We start from the raw sequence: 27,058 nt of genomic DNA, 5'->3' as shown, positions 1-27,058 counted from the left end.
CCTAGGAGTGCTCTGTGGGTTTTTCCAAGGAAAAAGGTGATGTCCCTTCCTTGGACAGGCTCTGCTCTGAGGTAGAGGCTGGTTTTTCATTAGTAAGTCCTACTTCCTCACATGTTTAAGTTTGAGCATTAGAGAAGCATGCCAACTAAAGCATATAAAGCAGGGTTTATTTAAAAAGGGTTAACATAGACTTCTTCCAGGAGGGAGAAGGGGGGCATAGCGGGTATCCCAAGAAGCGAGCTGTTCTGCCCTTTTATATGTCTTAGGCTTCCTTTGTTCTCCTGCCCTTTTCCCCTAATCTTTCTCCTTCCTGCTTACATGACTAGGCCTAGGAAATGCTGCTTAGTGGGCTGGCCAAAATTTGGGAAACAGGTGGGATGAAGGGGAAAGGGCAGGATGGAGCAGCCTTAACAACCTTAAGGCTCCCTGTAGAAAGGGATAATTCAGGGGACAGGTTACCCTGGCAATAAGCTGTAGCAGGGGCATGTTCTCAATAAGGATGCAGGAAGGGCTCTTAAGGAATTAATATTTCAATCCCTCAGGGAACAATTTCCAACTGCCAGACTCATTCAAAATTGGTCTCCTTGATCCAACCTAACTTGATTTACCTGTCTATACTAACTGCCTGTTTGGCTTCAATGGAATTAAGTCTTTCTAGGTTTTTTTTCCCCCACCAGGGATTGAGCCCAGAGGCATTTAACAACTGATTGTTAACTACTGATTTGTTTTTCATTTATTTTATCTTCATATAGGGTCTCACTAAGTTGCTTAGGGCCTTACTTTGCTGAAACTAGCTGTGAACTTGACATCCTGCTGCCTCAGTCTCCTGAGCTACTGGTGATACCACTGGTTATTGTGTAAGGGTCTGGTGAAAAGTCGGAGGAAGAGACCACCAAGAGACTGACTCAGGCAATTGCAGAAGAGGATTAATTGAGGATCCAATTCAGCGTGCTGAGGCTTCAGGCTCACTCAAGAAGGCAGAGCAGCCCAGAGCCCAGAGCAGAAGCTAAGCAGTGCTTAAGTACACTTTTTGGGGAGGGCGGAGGCTTTGCATACATCAGGACAAATCATCATGAGGCACGGGAAAATCAAACAACAATTCTTAAACTTGATTAGTACATTCATTGGCCGGAACAGGTCAGGTGGGGGTGATTGGTCACAACTAAGTGGGGTACACATTCAAACTGATTGGTTCGGGCCTTGTATGCTTACAAACTGCACAGGGCCATAGGCTAAATGCCCAGTAGGGCACTGTCTTAACTGTCTCAGAAATTTCAGGTTCTGGGTGTAGCAGAGGAACTTAACATTACCTGGTCTTTCACTTTTTAATTCAGGCTTTGCAGCTTAGAAACTCTACCCTTTCAATTGGTCCTGCTTCCCCACATGTTGAAGTTTGAATATTAGAGAAGCATGCTGAGGCAAGCATATGAAGCAGGGTTTATTTAATAAGGAGTAACATAGAACTTCTCCCACGAGGAAGAATGGGGCCATAGCTGGTATCATGGTATTTCAAGAAATTAGGTGTTCTGCCCTTTTTATATGTCCTAGGCTTCCTTTGCTCCCCTGCCTTCCCCCCCTTATCTTTCTCCTTCCTGCATAAGTGACTAGGCCCAGGAATGCTCGGTAGGAGGGCATAAATTATAGATAGGGAAGAGGAGTGGGAGGGGAAGGGAGGAGGCTGGGAATTAGCAAGGATGGTGGAATGTGATGGACATCATTATCCAAAGTACATGTATGAAGACACGAATTGGGTGTCAACATGCTTCATATACAAACAGAGATATAAAAAATTGTGGTATATATGTGTAATAAGAATTGTAATGCAAAAAAAAGTACATGTATAAAGACATGAATTGGCGTGAACACACTTTATATACAAATATATGAAAAATTGTGCTCTATATGTGTAATAAGAATTATAATGCATTCTGCTGTCGTGTATTTAAAAATAATTTTAAAAAAAGGTGGGAAACTGGTGGGCTGAAGGGGAAAGGGCAGGATGGAGTAGCCAGAGACACATTAACAACCTTATAGCTCCCTGTAGAGAGTGGAAGTTCCTAGGACAGGTTACATTGGCAACAGGTGTTGGGGGGGCAGGTTCTTGGTAAGATCCCTCAGAAGACAGTCTCCAACTTCCCAGACTTACTCAAAATTGGCCTCCTTTACCTGATCTGACTCAATTTACCTATCTAGACACACTGACTGTCTAATTCTGGCTTCATTGGGATTACAGGCCTGACTCACCATGCCCAGTTGTCTTACCATTTTGACAGGTATCATGAATATATTTTTCTTTAATATGAGTTTTCCTCAAAAAATTTTGCACAGAAAGTAAATGACCTGAGGCAAAAACCTTCTCAAAGTCTGAGTTAGATCTCAGGAGTCTCAGAATTTTAGGCAGTGATGACCTACTATGGCAGGTACCTGAAATGAGAGCCTTGAAGGGAGGTGTGATATGACACTAAGGATCTGTCCTTGCTTTGAGGCCTGAGAATACCTGCTGCATTTGGCAGAAGACCCCTGGGTGGCAGAAGGGACACCTGAAAGAGAAGTGACAATTGTGGAAACTTTAAGGGCTTCAGACACATAACTGGTCTTCCACTGGAAACATCCATGTGATTTTTGAAGCTGTTGACTGGTGGTCTCAGAATTTATTGAAAAAAGATGTGGATCTTCAGCCACCATTTAGGGACACCCTCCTTATGGTAATGAACCTCAGGAACACAGGTGACCTAGAGGTGGACAGAACATCAGTAAAACCTGCGAAAACTAAAACCCCAGCCCCAACCAAATGCAATTTTTCCTAGAATAATTGTAAATACCAATCTAAAATTTTAGAAAAGTAAATTTCAATATGTCCTTTGTGCCATATGGAAAGAGAACTTTATATCTTAAACTTCCCTTTAGAAAGCTTGACATTGTAAGAGCTCTTTCTGCTGCTGTGACAAGTATATAAATCTTTTAAAAAGCTGAATGAAACTCTTGCCAGTTTCATATCCCAGGAGTCTTCCTGGGGATCTTTGGAGCCATCTCTTTGACATATAAATATCACAAAGGGTATTTCCCCACCTTTCCATCTCTGGAGGTCATGCTTAGACATTTAGCTGCAAGGATTTAATGTCCTCCTTTTGAAAAGGCATGATTTTTCCTTTTGATAAAAAGACCATTTATTTACCTATCTTCAATGGTTTGTTGATTCCATTTCAGAATGATACTGCTGGTTATTGGTGACAAGTCCTGCTCCCTCACATGTTGAAGTATAACATTGGAGAAGCACACCAAGACAAGCAAATAAATCAGTTTTTTTTTTAAAAGGGGGGTAAGATAGACTTCTCCAAGGAGGGAGAAGGGGGCCATAGCTGATTTTCTGGTATCCCAAGAAGGAAGGGTGTTTTGCCTTTTTATATGTCCTTGGCTTCCTTTGTTCTCCTGCTCTCTTCCCCTATCTTTCTCCTTTCTGCTTAAGTGGCTAGGTCCAGGAGAAGTTCAGTAGGAAGGCCAAAAGGAGAAAACCAGATGGACAGGGGAAAAGGCCAGATGGAGAAGCCCAAGACACATTAATTAACAACGTTTACAACTCCCTTTAGAGAGGGGCAATTCCTGGGAAAGTTACCTTAGCAACGTGTGGAGCAGGGGCAGGTTCTTGATGAGGGTGGAGGAAGGGTCTGAAGAATTAACATTTAAATCCCTCCATTCTTTGGATCTGACCCTTGCCTATCTGCCTCTCTAATTCTGGCTTCAAAAGGGTGAGATTTCTTCCTGTCTTTGCAATGCTTTTTGTGGATTTCCCATGAAGTGCACTGCAGGCTAATTCAATGCTCATTAAACAATAAATTGGGCTTCTTGGTCTTTGACTTTTATGAAGAAGTTTTCTGGGTTGTCAGATTATTTCATTTTTTAGTATTTCCCCAATTCTGAATGTAGGAATATTAGCCCCTGCTATTTATGCCTTAATAAAGGAAAGAAAACCTCAATAGTATAATTGATCATTGAGATCCTCTGAGAAGATACCTAGCGCACTGTCAAACTGCAGGGTGGTGAAGAGGTGAGACAACATAACTGATAACCAAGACAAAAAGCAGCTTTAAAACAACTGATCTATAGGTCTAAGAAGAAGAAAAGAAATAGAAGATTTTTATGAGTACTAGAATTTATACAAATCAAATGGATACTCTAGAAATAAAAAAATCCATAAAAACTATAATAGTAGATGAGTTTAATATCAGATTTTTACTGGATTATAGAAAAAGAAGGCAGATGAATAAAAATATCTTAAATGAAACACAGAGAAATTAAAGAGAGAAAAAAACAAAATCATAAGAAACATGCTGGAAATGCCCAACATTTTTAAAGATATGTGTCTGGAGTTGCAATAGGAAAGAAGACAGATATTAAAGCAGAAGCAATACTTAAAGAATTTAAAGTGATAGTAGCTAAGAGTGCTCAAGAACAGATTAACAACTCTATGTAGAGACTTCTAGCTTGCCTTAAGTGGTTTTCAAAAATAATTAATACCTTAATATATAATGCTTCTTAGAAGTATTTTTGGTCAGGACCTCTAAAATACCTAATACCTTAATATCCTTAGAAGGAGACTTTGTCAAAAATCAATAACAAAAAAATCTTAAGAGCAGCATGCAAATAATTATTCAACATAATGATATATATTTTTGTGATCACTTGATCAAGTCATTTAAAATTTTATTTCAAATGGGACTGCCAAACTAAAGAACAATCATTATCTTATTAGAAAGTCAGACATACAGACTTCTAAAAGACATTTTTCCTAATGAGTAAGACATTTGTAAGTTTGTTTCACCCATATGGATATGGAATTAAAGGGAGAATAAGTGGTGCAAAAGTGATTCCTTAGAGAGAGAGAAAGTAAAAATTTAAAGCAAAGATGTTGTTAGATGAAAAAAAAAGTGTTATGCACAACTTGAAGTGGAGTCAGAGGCTGACTCTCCTGAAAAATTGGAGAGTTGGAGCTTTTTATCTCTCTAATTTATTTTGCAGTGCACCACTGTAATTTATGCATTTTAAATTTTCACCAGAAAAATGCCTCCTTAAATTGAATTGGGTATGAATATGAGTGTACCTTCAAAGAAGAGAGTCCTATGTAGCTAGTTTTCAATTTGAAATTATAAAAATATAAACTCTCTAAAGGCCATTGAGTAACTCTTCTCTACATTACCCAGCCTCAGTAACAGAGATGTCTCACTCCTTTTCAGTCCTCAAATTTGGCATCCACATTTTCATAAAATCTGATGTATATTAATTTTTTTCGGGGAAATGGGGATTTGCTATAAGTAAACTACAATTACTGTTATGAGACACATATCTTCACCATGACATCTGAAAAGTAAAGTTGGCAAGGTCAAAATTAGTTGGTTGAAAGTAGCGTGGACAAAACTGAGATCAAGGTGCCACCTCCCCCTTGCACTTGAGAGGCTTTATTTTTCCCTGAATTTTAAGTAACTAACACAACATACTAACTTCATAGCCCTTGACATGACTCTAAAAATGCTGAGAGCTCTTTCTGCCCACCTACCTCTCTAAAAAAACCCAGTACATTTTCCAATTTACTCTCTTTTAAGCAAATTTTTCAATTTCTGTATTTATTTTGAATCTTTTTCAAAAAAATATTTGTGAAAATCCAAAAACATTATTTTGCATTATAGATATGACAAGAATCAGGCAGAATACAATTGAAAATATGTCTATGTGTCTTACTACTTTGTTACTTTAGACAGTTAATTTTCTTGAGCTTTAATTTCTAAATCTGTAATAAAAATATAAGACCTCTAAACCTGTGTGCCTATACTGAGGATTACATGAGATAGTACTTACAAAGCTTTTCATATGTAACTAATATGGAATAGTGAGCATTTGTATTCCTATAGGACAGAATAGGAACCAGCTCTCATTCATTAACTCTTTATATAAATATGTCTTATTTTGTGTTTGCATTCTAAATGCCTCACTGTTTATATGACAGTTTCTGTATTTTAGCTCACAAATTCTATTGCTGCATTCCTGGACTCTCATAGGCTTAACTTGGTTTCATTGAGCTCTTTGGACTATTCAGTTGACTCAGTGCCAGGTTTCAGTGGGTCATGTTTGTAAAGACTTATCTGTGTATTACAAGTCTTATGACTGTGGCAGTGTGGGACAACAAATGGTTCAAGACTAGAACTGCCATTGAGGCATACTTGGTGAGGGCCATGCCTCACCAAGGGCCACTCAGGAGTCCCCTAGGGTGAGGTGTCCATGCAGAGGAAGTGAGGGAAACTGTGGCCAAGCTCCTTTATGTGGTTTCTATGGGAAGGAACAGATGAAGGAGAGGAAGCTGATTTAGGACGAGTTTGAATAATGCCAGTGGGCTCTGGGGCACAAGGGCTGTCCCTAGTGGTCTGTTACCTAACCCTGGGGTGATGAGGGGAATAATAGCCCAGAGTATGAGAGCTCAGAAAGGGAGGAGGTTGGTTATGGACTAAGTTGTGTGCTCAGGAAGGGAAATGGACAAGCCTCTGGCCAGGACCTCAAAACTGGTTCAAGACAGTGTTTCAGACATCCTAAAAGTATTCTACACTCTATTATGTGTATCCATGAGAGAGACAGTCTCATAACATGATGCAGGTAGCTCCTTGTGTGAAGGTAGGTGGGGGGGTGGGGGGGTGGGGGTGTGTGGGGGGTGGGGGTGTGTGGGGGGTGGGGGTGTGTGGGGGGGTGGGGGGTGGGGGGGTGGGGGGGGTGGGGGGGTGGGGGGAAGGTGGTGGGCGCGGTCTCCCCAGCATGGGGAGTGGGGGGGTGGGGGAGTGGGGGGGTGGGGGGAAGGTGGTGGGCGCGGTCTCCCCGAGCATGGCTGGCTCCTGCCCGCTGCTGCCCACCCGCCTGCCCAGAGGGCGCTCATTCTGCTGTGGTGGCGGTGGCGGCACTCCCCTTGCGCGCTGCTCCTTCCTGTCCCCTGCCCACCTCGGTCCTAACCTGCACCCCCAGCGCGCCCTCAAGTTGAGAGATTCCGTTCTTGCTAATTTGGTGGCTCAGGCTCCGGGCTCAGGTCCTCTAGCGGCCAAGTGACTCAGATACAGGCAGTGGGCCGCCGCGGGGCAGGGGAGAGGTGACGCCCCGGGGTTTGGCCTCTTCCTACCGCCCCCATCCCTGAATAAAGAAATTTTTAAAGCCTCCACATTGAAAAATAGCTCAGCCTAGACATGTACAAATGAACTGAATAGGCACTTATTAAAAGAAATATGCATAGAAGTCCAACTTCTTTAACAATCAGGAAAATGCTAATCAAAACTACACTGAGATTCCTTCTCACTCCTCTTAAAATGTTTGCCACAGCACAATTCACTAGTAAGTTATGGAGTCCACCTAGGTAGTTATCAACAGATGAATGGATAAAGACAATTATATATATATATATATATATATATATATATATATATATATATATATATATATATATATTATTCACACAATGGAGTATTATTTAGTCATAAAGAACAAAATTCTACAATTTTCGGGGAAACTGATGAAACTGAAGAATATAATTTTGAGTTAAATAAGTCATACTGTGAGAAAATATTATGTTTTCTCTCATATGTAAGGTAGCCGGGTGTGTGGAGGTGACACCATAAAAGTAGAAGAGAGACCTAGATAGTATAGGAAGAGGATCGGGGAGGAAGGATGAGGGAGGCATTGAGAAGTGAATTTAATAAAATTGTTTGCATAGATACCTAATTAAACTCATCATTTTGTAAAATACATGCCAATCAGCGGGCGGTGAGGGGGGGCTCTCTCCAAGAGTTAAAAAAAATTTTCTCCAGAAAACACAAAAAGTAAAACCAAAATAGTACAAATAAAATTGAGGTAATTAAAGAGTTCCTGCTCCCCATTGTGGCTCCCTTAAATTAGGTAACCTTGAACCAGGTTGAGAAGCAGGACAAATCAGGTTGGGAAGAATGCTAGAGATTATGGAATGGAGGGCTGGACACATGCACTGAGGCATTTAGAAGGGCTCTGGTAGATGGTATGGGGCATTGCAGTGTGAACCAGGGGAATAAGCGGATCAAACCATACATTATGCAAAAGTTTGTCTGCTTTAGCAATGCTTAGGATGTACTGGGATGAATTGATTACCGTAGAAGTCTAATTGAAAGGTAGAGGTGGGGCACACAGTAGGAGTGCAAAGGAAGAAAGGGACTTGAAAATGAAGAATTTGAAGAAAAAAAAAGAAATAAAACAGGGAATCACAGGGAAATAAAAGGGAGACCAACAGAGTAAAGGAAAAGGATAGAGAAAGAGGAGAAGAAGAGGGCATGAGGAAGTATTTGGTAACAAAGTCTACCAAATTATGATATATCCATGTATGAATATACCATGATGAATCTAGTTTATATATTTATTATAATGTACTACTACTGCTACTACTACTTCCACCACTACTAATGATGATGATAGAAAGAAAATCAGGGCAGTAGAGCAAGCAGAAAAGGGGAAGAAGAAGGGGAGGGAAAGGGAAGGTATTGAGGAATGAGACTGATCAAATTATGTGCATATATGAATATTGCATAATAAATCCCATTATTATGTATAGTTATCATGTACCTATAAAAAGAATGTTTTTTTTAAAGGATTCACAGGAAAGTGGATAAAGAAAAAACTAAATGGATGCAATCATTGAAAATCACCCAAAGAAGTTCCAAAATTGTCGAGACTAAGAAAATTGCAAAAATAAACAAGGTGCATCAGTTGATTGCAGAGAAAAAAGATGAGCTCCAGGGCAAAACACATCTGCAGTGTTCTGTGGGTTTGCCATCACCAGAAAGCAAGGCCCCAGTAAGACCTATCATAGAGGTGACCTACCTTGGGTTTTCCTTCCCTGCTGAGGACAAAGTGTTCTCTTGTCATTCACACTTGAACAGTTGCAAAAGCCTTGACATGAAGGCCCTCTTGGAGGGTGAGGGTGGGTATGGTGCAGATAGGGCAACAGTTTGAGAGAATATTGTCTCTCCTGCAACTGTCAACCATGAAATCAGCACTTGGCTAGCACCCCTGCTCTGCTCTCCCTTGTCTTTAGAACCCTGTGGGCTCAGGCTGAGGTTCCTACAACACTTTGTCCTCAAGTGGTCTATTTGATGTGCTGTTATTGCCCCCTGCTTTAGTCAGCTCAGGCTGCTGCAACAAATACCATATCCTGGGTAGTTGAAGCAACAGATATTTAAACATTTTTCACCTTTCTAGAGGATGGAAGTGTAAGATCAGAGCACCAGCATGACTGGGTTCTGGTGAAGACTGTCATCTTGGACCCAAGCTTTTCTCAAATAGTAGAGAGAAAGAGAGGGGAAGCAGATTCTTTCCTTCATGAGGACTAAGCTCATTCATGAGAGTTCTACCTCTGTGGCCAGATTACCTACACAGAGTCTCAAATTCCTAATGCTATGACTTTGGGAATTAGGCCTTCAACATATAAATGTTGGAGGGGAGACAAAAGCATTTAATCCATGGCACCCCACCTACTGGAAATGGAAGTAGATCATCTCATAAACAAGGGGCTGATGAATGGATAGCACTCAAAATTATGAAGGTTCATGTTTCAATTTGTACTTGGCTCAGTTTCTCCTGACCAGTGTCTTGGAAGCAAGGACACAAGTCAAGACTTGGAAAATGACTGGAGTGACTGATGTACGCTGCATACACCCAGCACCTAGCAGCAGGCTTTGAAGGGAAACTGTTTCACGCTCATAGAAAGCACCTTTCTCTCTAAAGGTGTGTCTGGGATATGTTTCCAGGATCTCTCTGTGTGTTGCATTTGATGACTCCCAGTTTGTTCTTATAGCTATTGATTTTAATTCTAATGTATTTAGCTACATTTTATTGAAATATTATTATTTAGTTAAATTTATCAGTTTTGAAAATGCCCTCAATATGTTGGAGTATTGGGGCTACTTTTTCATCTAGTATATGCAGGTTTTGTGGAGTAATCCAAGATCCATGATCCACTTTGAGTTGAGTTTTGACATAGGGGTTGTAATGATAATGGTTACCTAGATTACTTTTCAAGCTTATTAAGGCTATTTTTGTTGAAAACAAGGATTGTTTCTCTGGGCCTGTGCAGATGTGCAATAGGGAGTGGGGTGGGGGCTATTGATGTCAGGAGGCCAAACCTCCATCCTCAGATCATGCTAATGCGGACATTTTCTGAACATACATCTCAGGAAGAGCCATGATGATTGATTACACCAATGAAATCCAAGCATTACTTGGCCTTCACTCATGCCTTAAATACTCTGCTTCTTTATCCCATAAATATCTCCAAGCCTTATATGCTCCAGGAGGCAGATATGAGACTTAGATTTCCCATCTTCATACTTGGCTACCTCATGGATAAACTCTTGCTCTTTTACAAAACTTGTTTCAGTGACTGGCACAATGCATGGGGGACAAAAAGACCCTGGCTTGGGAACACATGGTGAGAGGTTACCACTAGCTGTCTAAAGTTTTGTGTGCAGCATCCCCAGGGACAACTTTCAGTGCCCTTTGGCATTTAACATTCACTTCTGTAGCTCTTCCTACATAAACAAAAATCCATTACTACAGTGTGTCGCTCTGTTTTTTTTTTCTCATGTACACTCCTGAACAAGTTGTAAAAAAGAGAAGCCAGAGAGGCACAATGACATCTTGAAGATCTGTGTTGACCTGGTGCTTTCAGTTCTTAGTTATTGGAAGTTCCACATTCACAAATTGTAAGACCATTCTGCTAATTTCTCACATTAGAAATAAAATTAGAATTGCACAGCAAGCCTATGGACAATCCAAACTTACAGTAGTTCATTTATGAGTAATAACATGTGCCAAGGAGCTTTCTGATTTTGTCGTGTGTCCTCACATTTATGATATGTTGTTCAGAGATCTGATCACACTTAATGAAAGCATCATTGTGCATCTTCCAGAGTTCCCCCTGAGTTACTTCAATAGATAAGGTTTCAGGTTGCCACCCAGGAGGTCAGAACAGCAGCTTCTCACTATGTACCTCTATGGAAATTAGGAATCTGCCCAGAAAGGCAGGAGGTACCTGATACCCACTTCTGAGAGATTTCTGTCACTGTTCCTAAGGAAGTTAGTAAATCACTATCTTTTCAGAAATTAAATGTAATGTAGGATGATGACAGGAAATTCAAGGGTGAGACCTTTGGAAATAATGCCAATAGAACTGAATTATCCAACTATTGCTCAGTCAGCCAGTGATTCTGGGAAAGAAATTCCATTGATGAAAAAACATTTTCGTTACAGATACTATGACAGATTACTTCACTGCAATTTGTAAGTGTGCTGTGAGACCCTTGGGAGAGAAGAGACACATGTGGATTCCCTGCCTTCAGGTTAAGTCCAGACAAACTCCCTCAGCACACAGCCAAGAGCCAGGGACCAACATGAGGAGCTGACACACCAGGACTTCTCCTCTTATCATACAGTTCCACCAAGGCAGGAGACTGTCCTGTGCATCCAAATACCATCTTGCAATGAAGAAGAAATAGCACTAAGAAATCTGAGCATTCCTAGAAAGTGCAGCCATCTGAAAGAGGCAGCTGCGTCCAGCAGAGGCCAGATTCTGAGGGTAATTCTATAATTTGGCATAATTGGCGGGCAAAAAACACACCTAGGACTGCTGCTCTGAAGGATGCCGACAACACTGAAAACTAACATGGCAGGTTCATTCTGTTTGTCTCATCTGGTAACTTAGGCTTTATGGAGACTATGGAGGCTCTGAAACTAGAGAAGGAGAAGGAAAGATCCTGAGCAGGTGAGTATTTACCTTCTGTGTGCTGCTCCAGGACAGGTTCTGTCCAAATTTTTGGTTTCAGAGGTTTTCCTCCCAGGTACTGCTATCTAGCATTTCATAAAAACTGACTAAATAAAGCTATGTAGTTGCCAAGAAGGGCTCTGTGCACTAGCACATGGACATATTTAACACACATGCTTTTAGCTTTGGCCTGTCCATAGTACTTCACACCAACAGTGTATCTGCAGAGTTTAAAAAAAAAAATTTTTTTTCCTCAGGAAAAAAAATGGTAGCTTAAAAAGAGAACATCTCTTGTCCCTCATAGGTCTAAAACTTTTAAGGAGAACTAATAAACAGAATTAAGAATCTGATGTGCAAAGGCAAAAAATGTCCCTTTATTTCATTCACCTTTATAGAAAATTGGTTTGCCAGTAAGTTTGTTTATTAGGTGGGTCTCTTTACTGTGATTTGAATTGGCCTACTCTATGGAACAAAGGCCAATCCCATCAAGCTTCTGCCTATGCATAACAATGGGAATACAAAAAAAAAAAACCCTAAGTCTATGAAAAAAAATGTGAGGGAAAGATTTGCATCAAATATTTATGATGTTATATGCTGATTTATAGAAGTTTAGATATTTTAAATTATTTATTTCAAGTTTTTTAAAACACTTCATGAATTAAAAGTCGGTGAATTTAGCCAGGCATTGTGGAGCAGCTTGGGAGACTATAGCAGGAGGATCATGAGTTCAAATCAGCTTCAGCAAAAGTGAGGCACTAAGCAACTCAGTGAGACCCTGTCTATAAATAAAATACAAAATAGGGCTGGGGATGGGGCTCTGTGGTTGAGTGCAATTCTAGTGACAAAAAAAAAAAGACAGTAAATGTTTTATAATATACTATTTGGGAAATTTCAGAGTTCAAAAAGCCAGAGTCCCATGTTGTAAAAAGCCATGTGATAATTTAAGGACAAATTTAACATTTTTCCCAATCTAATCACTTTTATTTATTTATCTTGATGATACCCATAATAAATTTTAAAAAATTGAGTTGTAGATGGACAGAATGCCTTTATTTTATTTATTTATTTATTTTTATGTGGTGCTGAGGATCGAACCCAGTGCCTCATGCACACTAGGCAAGTGCTGTGCCACTGAGTTATATCCCCAACCCCCATAATATAAATTTATACTACTAACTATGAAAGTGAGAAATAAGTATTTAAAAATATTTTTAGTAATAGATGGATGCAATGTATTTTATTTATTTTTATGTGGTGCTGAGGATTGAATCCAGTGCCTCACTTGTGCGAAGCAGGTGCTCTGCCACTGGGCCACAGCCCCAGCCCCGAGAAATAAGTATCTTTTTTTAAAAAAATATTTATTTTTTAGTTGTAGTTGGACACAATACCTTTATTTTATTCATATATTACTATGTGATGCTGAGGACCGAACCCAGGGTCTCACAGACTGGGAGGTGAGCACTCTACTGCTGAGCCACAACCCCAGCCTGAAAAATAAGTATCTTAATGCTAAAAATAATTATGGTATTGGAAGTATTAGGCAAATTATTTCCTGGTTCCACCAACAGATAAGCACAGTCCATGATCTGAGGAAATGTGCTCAATATCTCAGTACTAGACAGGCTGAGAATTTTGAGGAAAGATAAAAAAAAAAAATCCAATCAATTCCATTCATCTCTGTCTATATTATGTAATAAATGATACTGTATTCTAAATGCTGCTATTGATACATTTGCAGTCAAAAGAGTTGACAGAGCTGGGCGCAGTGGCACTTGCCTGTAATCCCAGTGGCTCCGGAGGTTGAAGCAGAAGGATCCTGAGTTCAAAGCCAGCCCAGTGAGACCCTGTCTCTAAATAAAGTACAAAATAGGGTTGGGGATATGGCCCAGTGGTCAAGTGCCTCTGAGTTCAATCACTGGTACCTACCCTCCACCCACCAAAAGTTAACAATTTCCACTGTCTCCAATGGTATTTCTCACACAGGTGAGCACTTTTGGCTTTAGAGCCCATGATTTTGGCATCTGAGTTATGAAGAAAGCAGTCCCTGTCTGGAAATGTGTATTTATGCAATCATCTGGGGGGAATCTGCAAGAAAAAACCTCAGTATGATTCTTCTAGTAAATTTCATCACCTCTGCCAAGCCCATGACTCTTTTCGCCAAGCCTATGACTATCTTCGCCAAGCCTGCACTTTTAGGCACCATAACTGATGGGATGAGAAGGTGGCACTGAGGGCTGGAAGGCAGCAGCACCAGGAATGCTTGAGTCAGCTTAATCCAGGGTCCCTAGAGCAACAATAACTGCAGAACAAGGTGCTCCCTGCACAAGCAAAATGTGGAATGAAAGGCTCACATGGTTACTTTTTGAAGATAGTTTTCTGGGTATTGGTTTTTTGACTTTTGTCTGGATAAATGTGGAGTACAAAGTTTCTTAAGGAGGGTTATTTTTCCTTTTTTTTTTTTTTTTTGTACCAGAGATTGAATGCAGAAGCACTTAATCAATCTGTCACATCCCCAGTCCATTACTGAATTTTTATTTTGAGACAGGGTCTTGTTAAATGGCTTAAGTCCTCACTAAGTTGCTGAGACTGGCTTTGCACTCTTGATCCTTCTGCCTTGGCCTTCAGAGCCACAGGATCAGAGACAAGTGCCACCATGCCTAGCTTAAGGAGATTATTAGGAAGAAAATAATTGAAGACTAATATTATAGCATTTTCTTATTTAGAATGCACAGATTTTTAACAGTCTTCTTTTGTATAAGATTTATTTTTTAATTCTAGGAAATATCAGTTTAATTTTGATGGAACCAAAGTGAACAGTGAAATTCAAGTTTTTAGAAAGTTACATTCATATATAATGACATCAATTTTCTTAAGTAGTGTAAGTTTTACTTCTTAAAAAATCTATCATTTTAAAAATTTTTAAAAATTTTCAAAGCCAACCTCAGCAATGGTGAGGAGCTAAGCAACTCAATGAGACCCTGTCTCTAAATACAAAAATAAGACTGGGGATTTGGCTTAATGGTTGCGTGTCCCTGTGTTCAATCCCTGGTACCCCTCTCCCCCCCAAAAAAATTTTTAGTTCAGCCATTTGTGTGTGTGTGTGTGTGTGTGTGTGTGTGTGCAGAAGGTTGAACCCAGGGCCTCACACATACTACCCAAGCATTCTGCTACTGAGCTACAACCCAGCCACAGTTCATCCATCTTGAGATGCTGACTTTTCAAAATTTATGTTTCTTGGTATAAAAAGGTAAGGCACGTTGTATCAGAAGAATCATATTGACTTTTTTTTCCTTTTCTGCTCCTGGCTAAATGAAAATATTAACCCATTGCTCTCTCTACAATAACCACCTCTTCCTTTAGGGAAATCATAAAATACACTGACAAAAATGTTGTGACAATATCACTGGTGTTGATGCTCAACCCCTTGGGAGCTGCCTCTCTGCCTTTGGTCCCTGAAAACACCTGAACACATCCAGATTTCTCTACTCAGCCCTCCCAGTACCCTTTATAAGACCCCTTTCCTTTTTTTATCACAAATGTGTTGCTAAGAAATATTTAATTACATTTCAGAAATCAATAGAAGGAATACATAAATAAATTATGAATACATATTTTATTTCACATTTGCAATATTTCATATTATGCAATATGAGTACATACATAAAATGCATGAGTAGAAACATAAAATTATACAAACAAACCAGAAAACACACATAGATAATCCTTCAGAAGAAATGTTTATAAGTTGAGCTCTGTAAATCACACTTCAGGAATGAGTATGTAGTCTGGTAGGAGTACCAAGGAATATTTATTTAAACCATATTACATGCAATCAGAGTGGCAACTATAAACACTAAACCTCATTAGCTGATTGCTACTCTCTTAGAAAAAATTAATTTAAATATTCAATAAAAGTAGTCTGAATATACAAGATGAATTTCATACCACCACTTCATAATGCTTGCTTACCACATTTTGAGCTATTAACTTTGAAAATTAAATATAATGGAAATAAGTGGATCCTAAACTTGGAGACCATTTTCCTCTGTATGTTTATAACCTTTGCAGTACCCACAGCAGTGGAGCCTGAATCATAATGGGCTTATGTTTCTGCAGATCAGAAAAACAACATACAAGGCCCTTAGGCTTCTTAAAAATAATTAAATTGAGTCTTCATTAGTTATTATGATCTTTGCAACTACTGGGAAGTTTAGATGTTAAACTGATATTGAGACATACCACCCATAGAAATCCAGGTAAATGGTTTGAGAAAAGGAAAAGAGACAGAAATCAAGGTTCTTACCCCAGCTGTTCATAGCCACAAGGACAGTTTCTTAACAGCCCCTAGACATGTGACAACACTTATGCTAACAAAGTCTTAGAAATTATCTCCCCATATTTATTGAAGAATGCAAAATAGAGAGGGTTGGTTGGCTGTTTCTGAACTCTATCATTCCACTAATCAACTATAGAGACAGATCAAGCCAATGAAAACCTCTAGACCACAGAAACCTCTTCCTCTTCAGGAGTACTGCTTTATTTCAATTACTATAATAAATCTTGGTACTTTTCTCTTACCCTGGTGTTTGTGGAATTTATTCTTCAAAATTTGTAAGACAAAGAACCCATCTGACATTCATGCTCCCTGTTACAATATTAGAGTAATCACCAGGTCAAAAATGGTAATTTGATAATGTACATGTTGGCTGAAATCTGGCTTTGGTGAAAATATATTTTTACTGGGCATGCTAGAAATTATTGAAGGATACTTTAAACATAAATCCCAGGCCAAAAAAAGAAAAGCTACCTCATGGTAAAAACAAATGAGAGTGAATAATCAAGAGCATGCTCTCTAACCCTTTGTGTTGACTCTTTACTGCCAATCTACTTGATTACTTACTAAGTACCATGCTTGATTTACAAGGAATGAAGTAAAACCCAAGTTACACTTAAACCCAGATCTTTGCAATATTAAATAAAGGGAACAAATACTCAACTCCAAAGCTACATCACCAATATTTACAAGGATATATGTAGAGGGGGCAGAGTTAATTTTCAGCTATTCTTCCTAAATGAATTAGCTTACCTGTTACAGTCTACCTCTTTAGAAAGTAGAGAAGAACACTTTATTTTTAACTGTATTCACTGATTTAATCCTCTGAACTACTATTTGTGCAACAAAAAAGGTAATTTACTCAATGACACTGGAGTCTTGTGATGCAATGATACATCTCCAAAAAGCAAGCCTGCAGCTTCTTTCACACTGCATAGGAAGGAAATCCCTACTATCATCACAGCCTTCCCCTGGCCTTCTCCACATGATATATCTCAGGATGGTAGTCATTGCCCATCGGCCAGCCCTGAACTCTTTGCATCACAGAGACATTGTGTGGTAGCCTGCTAACTAAACCCAGGGGCTCTGACACTGGCTCATTTACTTATTTATATATTTCAATTTTTTATGATTAGCTCACTGGACTAGTAACCTTTCCATAGTCTGTTCTCAAACTAAAAAGAGATACTATAATTGGAAATAATGAATAGCTCCCAATAATTCCCTTCTAACTTAATTTCCTTTATGAGCATTACTGTCAACAAATAAGGAAGAAAGCTATCAAAACAAAATCAAAATAAATTTATAATAAAAATAAAGCAAACAAATGATAACATGAAAAACCTAATTTCTTTAATTTCATTAAAATTCAAATAATTAATTTTTGAGCAATAGGAATGGAAAAGAACTAAGGATGAAAGCTCTTTCTAAGGAGAGAGCAGAGACAATAGCTGACTTACTATCATTTCTCTGGTTTAGGCTTGCCAACCCAGGGCTGTGGGTGCTGGACAGCTCTGAGGAGCTGCTGAAGGACAGCCGGGGCAAGGCAGAGGCCAACGGAGCATCACAGATGTAAAAGCAACACCTGCAGGTTAATACACTGGGAGAAGATGTCCTTTCTCCTCTTCCTGACTTTTCTCCTTTCTTTTTTGGTTAACAGGCTAGAACTTGCACCAGTCTTGGTCATAAACACTTTAGCCTATGACTAATAATAGGATGACAAGGAAAATAAAAGCCTTGTTTCTAGCCTTTGTCATTGTCCATGGTGTAACTATTCCCAACAAGGCCAACTCAAAGCCCTCAGTGTGATGTTCCTGAACCCGGGGCTGGGATGGCATGCAGACACACACCACATAGCATTTCCACAAGCCACAAAATAAGACATACAAACAGACTGAAGAGGAGGGGTCATAGCAAGATACCATGAAAGAAGAAGTAAAATGTGAGTTTTGATAATTGATTACCTGTGCTTTTGATATGATAGGCTCAGTTTTACACTTACATAATTAAATTTTAAATAATGTCTGTATTTTAACACTGGTTTGCAAAATTCATGAAAAGTTAACAGTTGGGTCTTGCTAGCTACTGAAAATTGGTATCAGCACATGACTCAATAGGGACATATTAGAAGGATTTTCTTTAAAATCGGGAAAAAGACTCACAGACATCACTGCTTCTGTTAACACTGCATTGAGAGTCCTATAAGTTTATAAAACTCTAAAATTTTAATATGAAGAGCATATAAACTGGAAAGAACAAAAAGCAACTGTTGGTCCTTCCAGCTAATGTGACTGCATAGGTAGAAAAAATAAAAATAAATAAATAAAAAGGTTGCTTAGCTATTAGTTCAATATTCAAAAACTAATGCTATATCTAAACAATAGCCATATTTACAAAATAAGAGAGAATATCAAATGGTAACAAAATATATTAGCATCTAAGAATGCAACCTACAAAATAATGCAAGGTGTTTATAGAGATCATTATAGAAACTCTGTTGAAAAATAAGAAAGAAAAACTACCTAAATGCAGTCTAAAAGAAACACAAACAGGAGAACTCCATATTTTTAAGGTATCATTTTCTCTAGCTTGAGCTAAAGATTCATTAGAGGCCCAATCGAAAGCACAGGAGGTTGTTCATAAGACTCAAAGGAGTGCCTCATAAGGCTCACAAGTTCTTAACATAGGGGAGAGACACCATTTAGGGGCTCTGCAAACATGAATAGAAACTGATTACATCTTTAGTTTTACTAACCTTTAACTAAACTCAAAATTTTCTTCAATGATAGAATTAGACATACTACACAGGTTCAGCATGCCCTGTGCATTTGTTACCTACATAAATTGCAGATATTTTAATAGCATTCATTCCCCAAAAGAAAGCATACATAGCTTAATCTAGGAAAAAAAAATAGAATAACTTTTGCATGGTAGTCTTTTCTTGGGAAGAACAATTTCATATTTTTTAATTTGTTCTTTTTAATTATACATTACAGTAGAATGTATTTTGACATATTATACATACATGGAGTATAACTTATTCTAATTGGGATTCTTGTGATTGTACATGATCTGGAGTTACTCTGGTCATGTATTCAAATACAAAGCTAGGAAAGTTATGTCTGATTAATTCTACTGTCTTTCCTATTCCCCTCCCCCTCCCTTCCCTTTCCTTTGGTCTAATCCAATGGACTTCCATTCTTCCCCTCCCCACCCTCCCTTGCTGTGAGTTAGCATCCATATATCAAACACAACATTTGGCCTTGGTTTTTTGGGATTGGCTTATTTCACTTAGCATAATAGTCTTCAGTTCCATCCATTTACTGGCAAATGTCATAATTTCTTTCTTCTGTAGGGCCGAGTAATACACCATTGTGTATGTATACCCATTTTCTTTTTTTTATTTTAAAAAAAAATTTAGTTGTTGATGGACCTTTATGTTATTCATTTATTTATATGCAGTGCTGAGACTTGAACCCAGTGACTCATATATACGAGGCAAGCGCTCTACCACTGAGCCACAACCACAGCCCCCCACATTTTCTTTATCAATTCATCTGTTGAAGGACATCTAGTTTGGTTCCACAGTTTTGCTTTGTGAAATGAGCTACTATAAACATTGATGTTGCTACATCACTTTTGTATGCTGACTTTAGGTCCTTTGGGTATAGACTAACAAGTGGGATAATTAGATGAAATAAACAGTGATTCTATTCCAAGTTTTCTGAGGAATCTCCATACTGATTTCCAGAGTGGGTGCACCAATTTACAGTCCCATCAGTAATGTGTGAATGTATCTTTTTCTCTACATCCTGGCCAATATTTATATTGTTACTTGTCTTCATTATTGCCTCTCTGAATGTAGTGAGATGCAATCTCAGTGTAGTTTTAATTTGCATTTCTCTAAATGCTACATACGTTGAACATTTTTCCATATCTTTGTTGATCTTTTGTATTCTTCTTCTGTGAAATGCCTGTTCAGTCCATTTATTGATGGATTATTTGTTTTTTGTTTTTTGTGTGTACGTGTGTGTTACTGGAATTTCATAAGTACTAGGATGAAATTGAATACGTATCTTTCACCCTGCACAAAACTTAACTCAAAGTGGATAAATGACCTAAAAATTAGACCAGAAACCTTGCACATACTAGAAATAAGGTAGGCCCAACTCTCCAACATTATCAGCTCAGGGATTGACTTTCTTAATAAGACTCCTGAAACACAAAAAGTAAAACCAATAATCAACAAATGGGGTGACATCAAACTAAAAAGCTTTTATAAAGTAAAAAAAACAACCAAGAACAGGAAGAGAGTGCCTGCAGAATGAGAGAAAATCTGCCAACTGCACCTCAAATACAGCATTAATCTCCAGAATATATAAAGAACTCAAAAACTTAGCATCAAAAATCCAAACAACTCAATTAATAAATGGGCAAAGGAACTGAACAGACACTTCTCAGAAGAAGAAATATGAGTGGTCAAAATATATATGAAAAAAATATTCAGCATCTCTAGCAAGTAAAGAAATGCAAATTAAAACTATACTGAGATTCCATTTCACTTTAGTCAGAATGGCAATTATCAAGAATATAAGTAACAATAAATGTTGGCAAGGTTGTGGGGAAAAAGGTACATTCATACCTTCCTAGTGGGACTGTAAATTGGTTCAACCAGTATGGAAAGCAGTATGGAGATTCCTCAGAAAACTTGGAATGGAATCACCATTTGACCCACTTATCCCACTCCTTGGTATATATTCAAAAGATTTAAAATCAGCATACTACAGTAACACAGCCATACCAATGTTTATAGCAGTTGAGATCACAATATCTAAGCTACAAAGCCAAAGTAGTTGCCCTTCAACAAATTGATGGATAAAGAAAATGTGGTATAAACACACAATGGAGTATTAGTCAACCATAAAGAAGAATGACTTAAAGATATTTGCAAGTAAATGGATGGATCTAGAAACTATTATGCTAAGTGAAATAAGCCAGTCCCCCAAATCCAAAGTTTGAATGTTTACACTAATATGTGGAAGCCAGTCTACAAAAGTGCAGAGAGGGGAGGAATGATTATTAAGTAGATAGGACAAGGGGAATGAATGGAAGGGAGAGGGGATAGGAAAAGAGAAGACAGTGGGATGAATGCAAAATAATTTTCCTATGTTCTTATAAGAATATATCATAGTGAATCCCACCATCACATTACATACATAAGAATGGGGTACTAATTAGAATAAGATATATTCCATGCTTGTCTAGTTATATCAGAATGAATTCTACTTATGTATAACTAGAAGGAAGGGGAAAAAGCAATAAAGCATAAAAATAGAGAATTGGGACATTATATATTATATCATCTAGGACTTTAAGTAGGTTTAATAAAATGCTACAGTGTTGACTTCCACAAAAAGAGTTTGTTTTAATAATATAAATAACATTGCCAGGCAAACCAGAGCTTTTTAAATGGAGAGAAGCTGCATTCATCTTCATGGAATGATGAGAAAGGCAACATCATGTAATCATCTCATCCAGCTATACACCAAACTTCTAAACTTGGACAGGAATTGTAAGCTTCATCTTTGTCTCAGACACATGCTGTCAGCTATCTCACAGCCTCTTTTGTCTGCATTCTGCCATCCTCATGGCTCCCTTGAGATCCTAACATGACTACCTCTACCCAGTTTCACTCCTGCACTCCAGATTGGAAGAAAAGAAATACAGGAAAGGAGGATTCTTATATCAGAAGTTATAAATATAACCTCTACAAATACAAGGGAAACAGGAACTACAAAATTTTACCCAAGTATATTGCTGCTTTAACCTAAATTGAAGTATTTTGCTAAGGAGTAACAAAGGAATATTTATGAGTTGGGGTACTGTCAGTGTTTACCAAACATCATGTCAAAACCAAGTGTAGCCCGATTAGATTAAATTATCATTAGTCTTATATGTACTTAATAACATTGCTAAGACATACATAAAGCAGCCAGGCACAGTGGTGCACACCTGTAATTCCAGTGGCTTAGGAGGCTGAGGCAGGAGGATAGTGAATTCAAAGCTAGCCTCAGCAATTTAGCTACATCCTGAGAAACTTTGCAAGAACATGTCTCAAAATAAAAAATTAAAAGGGCTAGGGATGTGGGGCTGGGGTTGTGGCTCAGTGGTAGAGTGCTTGCCCAGCATGTGTGAGGCACTGGGTTTGAACTTCAGCACCACATAAAAATAAATAAATAAAATAAAGGCATTGTGTCCATCTACAATTAAAAAAATTATTTTTTTTAAAAAAAAGGGCTAGGGATGTGGCTCAGCAGTTAAGCACCCCTGGGTTCAATCCTTGGTACTAAATATAAAAAAGAAAAGAAAAGAAAAGAAAATTTAAATGAAGAGAAATTGCCTACATCTTCATGGGGGTGATGAGAGAGGCAACATCATGTAATCATCTCATCCTGCTATACACCAACCTTCTAACTTTTTTAAAAAAATATATATATTTTTTTTTCAGTTTTAGTTGGGCACAATACCTTTATTTTATTTCTTCATCTTTATGTGGTGTTGAGGATCAAACCCAGGGTCTCATACGTGCTAGGTGAGTGCTCTACCACTGAGCTACAAATCTAGCCCCACCAACCTTCTAAACTGACAGGAATTATAACCTTCATCTTTGTCTGAACATTCCTTATACCCTCACATTTGAGGACTGCCTAAGTCCCACACATCCAATTAAAGTCAAAGTAGTAGGAAGGCTTTGTTTGCATATCTGTAGGACCTAAAACTTTTTGGGAGAAACTTTATTGGAGAGTCCTACAGTTATCATGTCACCAAGGACGTCTCATGACCTAGTGTGGTAGGGTTTGTTAAGCAAAAACTTCTAGTCCCTCTGCAGAACTGTACATTCCTGTTCTACTTACCCAAGTTTGAAGATCCATTTTTTTCCCCTGGGTGTTTTGGATCTCTTTTTGATGAAGTCCCTTATGGTGGATCCATTTCAAAAATGGCATAGGACATCCCTGGGGAGCAAGCACATTCATATCTACAAGGGAACCAATGGACCATCAATCCCTTCTGGAGATGAGAGAACTGTTGCCTTCTTTCCTAAACAGAGAGAATAGTGTGTGTGTGTGTGTGTGTGTGTGTGTGTGTGTGTGTGTGTGTGTGTTTGTGTGTGTGTGTTTAGTTAAGATAATTTTATGCTAGACAATTTTGTGCTGTTTAACTATTTTATGATAAGTAGAATTTGAGAGGGCCATCTCTGTTCTGTGCCCCACTTATTACTTTGCATTAGTTTCCTGGGGCTGCCATAACAAAGTGGACAAAACTGAGCCCCTTAAACAATAGAGATTATTGTCTCACACATCTGGAGGCCAGAAATCAGAGATCAAGATATTGGCAGGACTGGCTTCCACTAAAGGCAATTGGAGGGATTTGTTCCTGGTACTAAGACTTCAACATATTTTTGGGAAACACAATTTATCCCCTAACATATATCAAAAACCTTAGGGTGAATGTAAGGCTGCTCACTGTAGGTCTCAGGATTCCAGTAGCTTTAATTAATGAAACATTAGTTTTTTACATTTCAGACATGTTTTAAAGAGAGCAGTTGTATGTCTAAGCACTGCCCAATAAAACATGTGATTTTTAAAGTTTTTAAAATTTTTTTGGGGGGAGGGTATAGTTGCAAACAATACCTTTATTTAATTTATTTATTTTTATGTGGGGCTGAGGATCAAACCTAGCACCTCGTATGTGCTAGGTGAGCGCTATATTGCTGAGCCACATCTCCATTCCCAAACATGCGATTTTTTATTGTGTTAATTAGCTTTCCAACACTATAACAAATACCTGAGATAATCAACCTATGAAGAGAAAAGGTTTTATTTGGCTCACGATTTTGGAGTCCATGATAAGTGAGTCCCATTGCTTTGGGCCTATGGCAAGGAGCATGTGGTGGAGCAAAAGCAATTGTAACAGAGAAAGAGGAATAGGTCAGGTTCCCACAATCCATTTTGGGGACCCAAATCCAGTGACCTAAGAACCTGCCACTAGACCCCACCCTTTGAAGGTGCCATCACCTCCCAGTAGTACCACCCTGGATTCTAAGTTTCACATTTAAACTATAGCATTGTCCATAGGGGATAGAGATTCTACATTAGTTTTTGTTTACTTGTTTGTTTCTATTTTGTGGTACTGGTCTTTGAACCCAGGGCCTGGCACATGCTAGTCAAGTGATCTATTACTAATCTACATTCCCAGTCTCTACTCGCTTAAAAAAAAAATCAGGCAGTTTCTCAACTAAGTTGCTGATGCTGACCTCAAACTTGTGATTCTCCTGTCTCAGCCTTCTGGGATTACTTACTGACAACATACCAGACTATATTGCTTTTAAGACTTCGAAATAAATTATCTTAAAAAGGATTTTTGAAAAATAATATAGGCACGAAAAATCATTGAACAAAAAACTCAGTGACATTAGTATTTTAACACAACAATCATGAAGTAGTAACAAATGGTGAAAAAAATACATCCTGGTTTTATTGATTCCCCCCCAAAAAAAGTGAATTAATATTTTTAATTGACTCATCAGGAAAACATTCTGACCATATGTGTGCTCTAATAGGAAATACATATTTGGTCTTTGTCACCAGATCTTGGCACAGAGCTCCTAAAACTCTTAGAATTTCCTGTGATGCGTGTCAGATGTCTTTATACCAAATTGTTAGACTTTATCTAAATTTTTGCTCATGAGATAGCTGGTAGCTGTGGCCCCTAGATAGCTTCAGGTTAGGGGCTGGTCACCAGAAAGACCAAGCCTTGATTAGAGTTGGAGCTTTCAGCCCTATCCCTACTTCCTGGCATCATCAATGGGCAATGATGTAATCAATCACGACTACATAATGAAAACTCCATGTGATCCTTAGATGACAGGATTCAGAGAGCTTCCAGCTGGTGAACACATCCAGATTCTGGGGCAATGGATGTGCCTGGAGAGCACATGGAAGCTTCACTCCCCTCAACCCCATTCCTCGCTCTATATATTTCTCCCATTGGGTGATCCCTTAGTTGCACCCTTTATGATTAACCTGTAATAGTAAGTGAAAATGTTCTCCAGAGTTCTGCAAGTTGTTTTAGAGGAGGGGTTTGTCGTAACCCTTGCATTTGTAGCAAGTCAGACAGTATCCCAGTTAAGCACCCAGGAATCCGTACATGAAGTAGTGTCTAAAGTCAGGGCAGTCTTGGGGTTCTGATCCCTTAAACCTGTGAAGTTTGAGGCTAACTCTGGGTGATTAGTGTCAGAATGGAATTAAATTGTGGGATACTTAATTGATTTTCAGTCAGACATTTGGTGTTGACTAAGACAGCAAATATTTGGTGTCAAGGGAGGAACATAAACCATGAGAGGTTTACTTTCCTCAGTGACTAAGGAGATTAATACTAGATTAATACTAGAGCTTGGGCCTCCCCAACATCATCACCTGCCAGGTGGGAGTCTTCTTCATACAAATGATGAACTGCAAAGGGAAAAACTATTTCCTGTCAGCTTCCTCCTGCAGCCTGCACATTGTGACAAAAAGATCAGAAGTTCAGATGGTTTCTTCATTATAATGATTATTACACTCAAGCTTTGTGAACTTCTAACTTTTGTAGCTATTGGTGAAAACTGGAAGCTTTGACTTATTGTTTCTGAATCTGGATTTTTTTTCTTTTTGAGACAGGAAAGTTTAAATAGTTGTATGTAGAAATAAATGGTTCAGATAAAATATACTTTACAAAAACACTGTGGTTTGGGATGAATATGTAATTTCAGGATGAGTTTATGAGTAGGTTCATGTAATCCTGTAAGCAGGAAATATGGAAAATGCTAGTGTTATTTTATAGACTTGTACATCAGAGAGAGAGGCAGCAGCCTTGCTTCTGAAAAAACAGCCTCTACCTCAGAGCAAAGCCTGTCCGAGGAAGGGACATCACCTTTGTCCTTAGAAAAACCCATAGAGCACTCCTGGGCACATTCCCACACTGATAAGTTGTTTATCTACAAATAACAGGAGAGATCTGCTGCACCAGGTATCCCTGACTCAGTCAGGCTAGGTGGGGATCCATAGCAACCCCCTAGTAGCCACCAATCAGCATGAGACAGGGAAATACCTGGGATGCCAGATGATCCTCCCAGTAGTTTATGATGGTTGATAACATGTTGGGAAACCATGTAGTTCAGCACGTGCACCCCTCTTGGCTTAAACCAATCAGTTCAAATGAATACCCCTTTTGTACTGACCAATCACCCCTACCCAACTTGTTTCCTCCAGTGAATGTGCTAATCATGTTTTAGAGTTGTTATTTGATTTTCCTGAGGTGTGTGATGATTTGCTAAGGGATACTATGATGTATGTGAAGTCCCTGCCTTCCCCAAAGAATGCATAAAACTGCTGCAAACCTTGGGCTCAGGGCCTCTCAGTGTCACCAGTTACTGTGTGTGCATGCGGAGGACAGAGCCAGCTCGAAATAAACACCTCTTTGCTTCTTACATCGATCTTGGGTCTCTGGTGTCTTTTGGAGGTCCCTAATTGTAGCATAACACTTCCTCCCTCTTTTCATTGTATGCACAAACATGCTGCTGGCACATCTCAAATACTGTTGGAGTACACCAACAGTACATGACATCATCAAACCTGAGGAGGGAGTAGTTCAGAATAGAGTGCTACAGAAAGGCTAAAGTAGAGAACAAAAATAATCCTTGGGTTTAGTAATCTTGGATCTCTATTGACTATGCCAAGCTGTTTGGTAGGTTCAGGGGGTCAGACTTGCAAGAAGCATAGAGTGGGGAAATGGAGGCTTCTATTCTGGTAAGTTTGACTGTTTATCTTCTTTGTAGAGTTTACTTCCAGAAGAGCAGAAGAGGATTTTCTTGACTGAAA

The 27,058-nt window shown here is 38.8% G+C and overlaps 1 pseudogene; it reads left to right on the top strand.

Annotated features, from left to right (window-relative positions):
- The window catches only part of LOC101956152 (coiled-coil domain-containing protein 120-like), a 34,527-nt pseudogene extending 16,809 nt beyond the window's left edge, over positions 1 to 17,718 (top strand).
- Positions 17,719 to 27,058: the final 9,340 nt, after the last annotated feature.

The sequence above is a fragment of the Ictidomys tridecemlineatus genome, chromosome 6, assembly GCF_052094955.1.
Source record: "Ictidomys tridecemlineatus isolate mIctTri1 chromosome 6, mIctTri1.hap1, whole genome shotgun sequence".
Lineage (NCBI taxonomy): Eukaryota > Metazoa > Chordata > Mammalia > Rodentia > Sciuridae > Ictidomys > Ictidomys tridecemlineatus.
The sequence above is the reverse complement of the archived record's forward strand: the minus strand, read 5'-3'. Positions and strand labels throughout refer to the sequence as shown.